Raw genomic sequence first — 7,381 nt, forward strand, 5'->3', positions numbered from 1 at the left:
TACTGGCCTATCTGTTGTGATGAGAGAGCTCAGTAATGTCAGTGAAGTTTGAGTTCTAACTTCTTACACTCTTGGACTCAATTTGTTTGCATTTATAACAAAGACAGTTGGAACAAGTACTGTCCTTAGATGAAGAACTCAAACATGACTGAACAGAACTAATTTAACTTCAAGGGACCAAAAAAGAAACCCTTTTTAACCTGTGAATGAACCAAGTTATTGTAAATTCAGCCTTGCCTAGTTTCCACAGCACTACACTCATATATAAAAGCCAATTTCACTCCAGGACTGTTCATACATACACCAGGAGTTTCTACAAATGACTTACTTGTACTAATAGCACATTCTTCAATATACAGGTTGATACTAGACTGGTTTGCCAGTAAAAAGAAACAATGAAGCTTCTCTTTATCATGTGAAGGCATTTTGAAAACAGAAAAAACATAATTACTGTCCCAGCGGTCACAGTCATTGCACATTTATTTAGTACTTGTGTAATCAAGTATTAAATGTACAGTAACCAGAGTTACTGTGCAATAGTGCCGGCAAACATTAAGTGACACTACTGCACAGCAGCCTAATGATACTACATAGTAGTGTAGTAGCACTGTTAGTGCCATGACGTGTTATTGCACAGCTTTATTCAGCAACTGCACAGTCAGTGTCTTGTGTTGATGTGTGCAAATAGGGATGACACTGTTGATAGGGACAAAGTCTGTGGCCATGCCTTCTTACTCAATACATGTTAATTATTTTAAAGAGAAGTTTCTCTACCTAAGAACAGAAAAAAGGAAGTACTTGACAGTCTCACCCATTGAAGTGATATCACAGTTAAAGTTAAAACAAGGATTTAAAAAAAAAATCTGGCTCTGTGCATTCATAATTCTTGGAGACAGTGCTTCCTGGCAGCAAATCATGGAACATCTACCAAAGCAGGTTCCATTGTATAGGCTGTTGCACAAAAGTAAGCAAGTGATACCCATGACACATATCTGAGTGTATGTAAGAGAGTGAAAACCCTATTCATTCTACACAGATGCCCAGGAACATGTTCCACTCAGTTTAGCAAGTTTTAGTTTAGTTTTACATCATTTCACTGCACCATAAATACAAAAGAGAGCACACATATTCCCTCGAAAAACTATAGTGCATTTCCAAAAGTCGATACCAGAAATACATAGAATAAAAAAAAAAAAAATGGGTTGAACGGGACTTCAGAAGGTCATCTAGTCGAACCCCCTGCTCAAAGCAGGACCATCCCCAACTTAATCGGATCATCCCAGCCACAGTTTTGCCTAGCTGGGTCTTAAAAATGTCCAAAGATGGAGAGTCCACAACTTTTCTGGCTAACTTGTTCCAGTATTTTACTACTGTCCTAGTGAGAGAGTTCCTCCTAATATCTAACCTAGTTTTATAGTTTCTAGGGTCAGAAGGGACCTGAGTAGATCATCTAGTCCGACCCCCACCATGGCAGGAAACAATACTGGGGTCATACAACCCCAGCAAGATGTTCATCCAACCTCTTCTTAAAAACCCCCAGGATAGGAGCCAGGACCACCTCTCTTGGAAGTTGGTTCCAGATCCTCGCTGCCCTGACCATGAAGTAGTGCTTCCTGATATCTAGCCTAAACCTGCCCTCTGCCAGCTTGTGACCGTTTTTCCTGGTCACTCCTGGCAGTGTTCGGGGAAACAGTGACTTCCCCAATGCCTGCTGATCCCCCCGACTAGTTTATAACAGGCCACTAGCTCCCCCCTCAGCCTTCTCTTGTGGAGACTGAACAGGTTCAGGTCCCATAGCATCTCCTCATAGGGCCTGCCCTGTCGTCCCCTGATCATACGAGTGGCCCTCCTCTGGACCCTCTCCATGCTGTCGACATCCCTCCTGAAGTGCGGCGCCCAGAACTGGACGCAGTACTCCAACTGCGGCCTGACCAGTGCCACATAGAGGGGGAGGATCACCTCTTTGGACCTGCTTGAGATGCATCTGTGGATGCATGACAAGGTACGGTTGGCCTTCCTGACTGCCTCCCCACACTGTCGGGCCATGTTCATCTTGGAGTTAATTATGACTCCAAGATCCTTTTCCGCCTCCGTGCTGACAAGAGGGGAGTTCCCCAACCTAAACTTCTCTTGCAGCTACTTGAGACGATTGCTCCTTGTTCTGTCATCTGCCACTGCTGAGAACAGTCCAGCTCCATCCTCTCTGGAACCCTCTTGGTCGTCTCATCTCTAGACTAATAAGCCCAGTTTCCTCGGCTACTCCTCGTAAGTCATGTGCCCCAGCCCCCTCACCATTTCTGTTGCCCCCTGCTAGACTCTCTCCAATTGGACAACATCCTTTCTGTAATGGGGGGCCCAAAACTGAATGCAGTACTCCAGATGTGGCCGCACCAGTGCTGAATACAGGGGAATAATCACTTCCCTTGATCTGCTGGCAATACTCCTACCACTGTAGCCCAGTATGCTGTTAGCCTTCTTGGCAACAAGGGCACACTGTTGGCTCATGTTCAGTTTATTTTCCACTAACTCCCAGGTCTTTTTCTGCAGAGCTGTAGCCCAGCCAGTTAGCCCCCAGCCTGTACTGGTACATGGGATAGCTCCATCCTAAGTACAGGACTTTGCACTTGTCCTTATTGAACCTCAAGAGATTTCTTCTGGACTAATCCTCCAATTCATCTAGGTCTCTCTGAATCCTAGCCCTACTCTCCAGTGTATCTACTACTTCCCCCAGCTTGGTGTCACCTATAAACTTGCTGAAGGTGCACTCTATGCCATCTTCCAGGTCACCGATGAAGACATTGAATGAAACAGGCCCAAGGACTGACCCTTGGGGCACTCCACTTGATACTAGCTGTCAACTAGATGTTGAGCCATCAATTACTACTCTCTGAGTCCAAGGAGCCACCCAGTTTTCTGTCGTCCTTCCAGTCTATTCATCCAGCCCATACTTCCTTAGCTTGCCTGCATGAATGTTGTGGGAGACCGTATCTAAAACCTTGCTAAAATCAAGGTATACCACATCCACTGGTCTTCCTGCATCCACAGAGCCAGTCACCTCATCATAGAAAGCAATCAGGTTGGTCAAGCATGACTTGTCTGTTGTGAATCCATGCCGACTCTTCCAAATCACCTTCTTCTTCTCCAAGTGCTTAGAAAAATGATTCCTTGAGGATCTGCTCCATGATTTTGCCAGGGACTGAGGTGAGGCTGCCTGGTCTGTAATTCCCTGGATCCTCCTTTTTCTTTTTCTTAAATATGGGCACTATGTTTACCCTTTTCCAATCATCTGGAACCTCTCCTGATTGCCATTGAGTTTTCAAAGATGATGGCCTGTAGTTCTGCAATCACATTACTAACTTCCAGAGCACCTTCAAGTGCATCCTGTCCAGCCCCATGGACTTGTACATGTCCAGATTTCCTAAATAGTCCCTAACCTGTTCTTCTGCAACTGGTGGATGATCACCTCCTCCCCAAACTGTGCTTTCCAGTGCAGTAGTCTGGTAGCTGACCTTGCCTGTGAAGACTGAGATGGAAAAAGGTACCAAGTACTTCAGCCTTTTCTGCACTCTTTGTCACTAGATTGCCTCCCCCATTCAGTAAGGAACCCACACTTTACCTGATCCTCCTCTTGCTACCAACATACTGGTAGAAACCCTTCTTGTTATCCTTCACATCCTTTGCTAGCTGCAACTCCTATTGGGCTTTGTCCTTCCTGACTTCATCCCTACAGAAGCAATACTCTTATACTCCTCTCTAGTTATTTGTCCAAGTTTCCACTTCTTATAAGCTTCTTTTTTGTGATTTATTTTACTGAAGAGTTCCCTGCTAAGTGAAGCTGGTCTTCTGCTATACTTGCTAGTCTTCCTGCACATCCAGATGGTTTGTTTCTGCACAATCAGTAAGGCTTCTTTCACATACAGCCAGCTCTCTTGGCCTCCTCTCCCCCTCAGACTGGCTTCCAAAGGGATCCTACTTATGAGTTCTCTGAGCAAACTGAAGTCTGCTTTTCTGATGTCCAGGGTCCTTACTTTGCTCTCTTTCCTTCCTTTCCTCAGGATCCTGAACTCAATCATCGCATGATCACTGCTGCCCAAGTTGCATCCACTAGTACATTACCTGCCAATTTTTTGCCTGTTTGTGAGCAGCAGGTCAAGAAAAGCATGGCCCCTAATTTGCCACCCCAGCATTTGCACCAGGAAATTGTCCTGTCTATCCTGAACAGTTAAATCCATCCATGACAGTGCTCCAGACATGAGAGCTATCCCACCAAGTCTGTTATTCCAATCACATCATTGTTCTGTGACTGCGCATGCATTTCCAATTCTTCCTGCTCATTTCACAGGCTCTGTGCATGTGTGTACAGGCACCTAAGGTAACTCGTTGATTTGCCCTGATTTCTCAGGAAGACTGAGACCACCTCCCTTGTTGCCCCCTCCTGTTTGTTCTTCCTCCAAGTCACCGACTTTCCCACTTCTCTTAGGGCTTTGGTCTCCATCCCCCAGCAAACCTAGTTTTAAGCCCTCCTCACTAGGTTAGCAAGCCTGTCTGAGAAGATGTCCTTCCCTTTCTTCATCAGGTATATCCCAGGTCTTCTTGGAACATCATCCCACAGTCAAAGAAGCCAAAACCCTGGTCCCAACACCACCTGCAAAGCCAGGTATTGATCTGTAGGATGCACCCACTCCTGCCTGGGCCCCTTTCCTTGACCAGAAGGATCAAAAAGAACGTAATGTGACTTCATGTTTTCTGAAAATTTTGAACAGCATTCTGAAGGCATCTGCAGTTAGCTAAAAATAGAATTCTTTTAAAAAGTAAGATAAATGTAAAAGCTCAAGTTGTCTTATACTTCCAATTTTTTTTAAACCATTTATTAATCTAGGAGTTAAAAATTGCTCAAGGACTTATAGAAAGGAAAAGGACAAATTATAGATCAGGAATCACTAATTTTACCTCTCTTAATGTACTCCCAATTCTGGTTTGCTTACAACAGCTGTTTAACCTGCCAAACAAACTGATCACATAGCATGAAATCAGCTGCAAATCATACTGAAAAATTTCCAATGTGGAATCCCTACATTAGACTATAATATGCTCCAATATATCATCATGATGAAATGAAGAAAAATTATAATGACATAGTTTAGAGAGTGACAACAAAAATCGTTAGATACATTTAAAATGGCCTACCTTGTTTTACATTTTTAATAAAACTTTCATAAAAGTTGTGATGTTTGGAATTTTTATTCAGTGGATCCACATTCAATAAAACAACTAAGGCATGAACTATAGGATACATACTTGAAACCACACAGGATCAAGCTTCAAATTCCCTCTATTACTAGCCATAGGATAAGGTAATAAATAAAGGGACCTTCTACAAGGTCTCTTCCAGCCCCTAACAATCTCTAAATCTATACCCCAGTTGTCCTTTCCTGCCTAGTGGACTGAGGATTTTCCAGCCCCTAACAATCTATAAAGCTGGCCACCAATATAAAATACCAAAAGGTGCAATCATCTTTATTTTGGCAAAGGCTTCAACTAAAATTGCCAAAAAATAATGCAATATTTGTTTTCAAATACATTTTCTAGAAAATACTAAATCTACAGGCAGAAGACTGAAAAAAAAGACTAGTAAAGCAATTCACTGACACTCTTTTGAAACATTTGGTATCTAAACTGTGCTCTGTCCAGTTTTATTTTGACATGAAACAACAGCAACTTAACTCCTTGTCTTCTCTTGCCATTTTTTCGGAGACCTCAATGAAGATGTATTTGCATCTATTAAGTGGGTTGCAAAGTCATGTGACTTAAAATCATGAGCTGGCTGGCAGGGTTGAGGAGTTATGATATAAAACATAAAATGCATAGTGCTATCATGATGCTAGCACATTGTTACAACAGGAAGACCTCATATTGAAACACCTGAATGTATTCCTGAAAAATATTATTAAAGTAGTGCCAGAAGAAATTAGTGCAATATTTCAAGCATATTTCCTTGCATTTCTAGTTTTTTAGACTTTTCACCAAACCTCATCACCAAAAGCAAACTCCCTATGACCAAAACAACGCCTAATGGATCCAGACCATCCCAGGACAAGAAATGCAAAACCTGCCAACCCATCTCCACCACTCCCACAATAACCACACCCCACAACAGAACCATCACCATTCCTGGATCTTATACCTGCACCTCCAGAAATGTTATACATTTGATCTAGTGCACCAAATGCCCTGATGGAAAAATATGTAGGAGAAACCAAACAAGAACTGTGCACCAGAATGAATGCACAAAGACAAAAGTATCCAATTACTTGTCAGGGTACACTTCTCATACGACAACCACTCCCTCTCTGATCTCCCAGTTCTAATCCTCAAAGGGAACTTACAAAACACCTTTCATAGGTGAGCCTATGAACTTCACTTCATAAATCTACTGGATACAAAAAATCATGGACTCAATATAGACATTGGATTTAGGACACATTACAACCTACCAGACATCTGATTCACCAGGTACCTGGCCTGAGCTTATGACTTACACTTTTCTCCCCCCCCCCTTAGTCCCCTCTCCTCCTTTTCTATCCTTTGCCTTCCTAATTTCCAGGTATTTACTTTTTTTACAGACTGCCTCTTTTCTGCCTTGAAGAACTTAAGTACAAAAGAATCTCCTTTACTTATCTTTGGCATTATTTCTTCCCAATTTTCTCCCCTCCCTTCCTTACCCTTTGTTTTCCTAATTTTCACCTATTTACATTCTCACTGACATCCTGCCACACACACTTTTAGCTTCTTTTATTCCCTGGAGATCTCAGAACAGCAGAGTCTCACTATGCCTGAAGAAGGGTTCTTGTGCCTGAAAGCTTGCAAATAACATTTTTCCAACTACTCAGTTGGCTTAATAAAAGATATCACATATACCCAAAGAACCTTGCCTGCCCATGTCCTTGGACCAACATGGCTATTAATGTTCAGTTTTTAGGGAAATGGCTGCTCACTGGTCTGAAAGTGATCCAGAAGGATGACTAAAAATCAGAAGTCATGGTTTTGCAAGGAAATGTAAAATTAAACACCTGTAAAGTTTTTGGGTTGAATATAAAACAATTACTTCTGCACCTTCTTATTCACCCATAAAATTACCCACTATCCCTGGGGGATGGAACAATACCTCATTTAGCATATTCAACCTTCGAACTTGAAGGTTAGTTTTACTAGTCTATTTAGGGTGCAGAAGTCCATATTCACATCAAGCACACAAAGGCACACATACAAACATGCATGCACACACACTTTGCTTCCTCTCTTTATTCTTCTGTATATTTTTTCTTCATAAACGCCCATGCCTGCTATGGGACAGGGAGATCCGGGTGATGGGGATCCCCTA

The 7,381-nt window shown here is 42.5% G+C and overlaps 1 protein-coding gene across 2 annotated transcripts in view; it reads right to left on the bottom strand.

Annotated features, from left to right (window-relative positions):
• The window catches only part of CACNB2 (calcium voltage-gated channel auxiliary subunit beta 2), a 408,974-nt gene that overhangs the window by 179,864 nt on the left and 221,729 nt on the right, over window positions 1-7,381 (bottom strand). The gene's annotated exons all lie outside the window — the stretch shown is intronic.

This window comes from Crocodylus porosus, unplaced genomic scaffold, assembly GCF_001723895.1.
Source record: "Crocodylus porosus isolate Cpor-Errol unplaced genomic scaffold, CroPor_comp1, whole genome shotgun sequence".
NCBI classification, from domain to species: Eukaryota; Metazoa; Chordata; order Crocodylia; family Crocodylidae; genus Crocodylus; species Crocodylus porosus.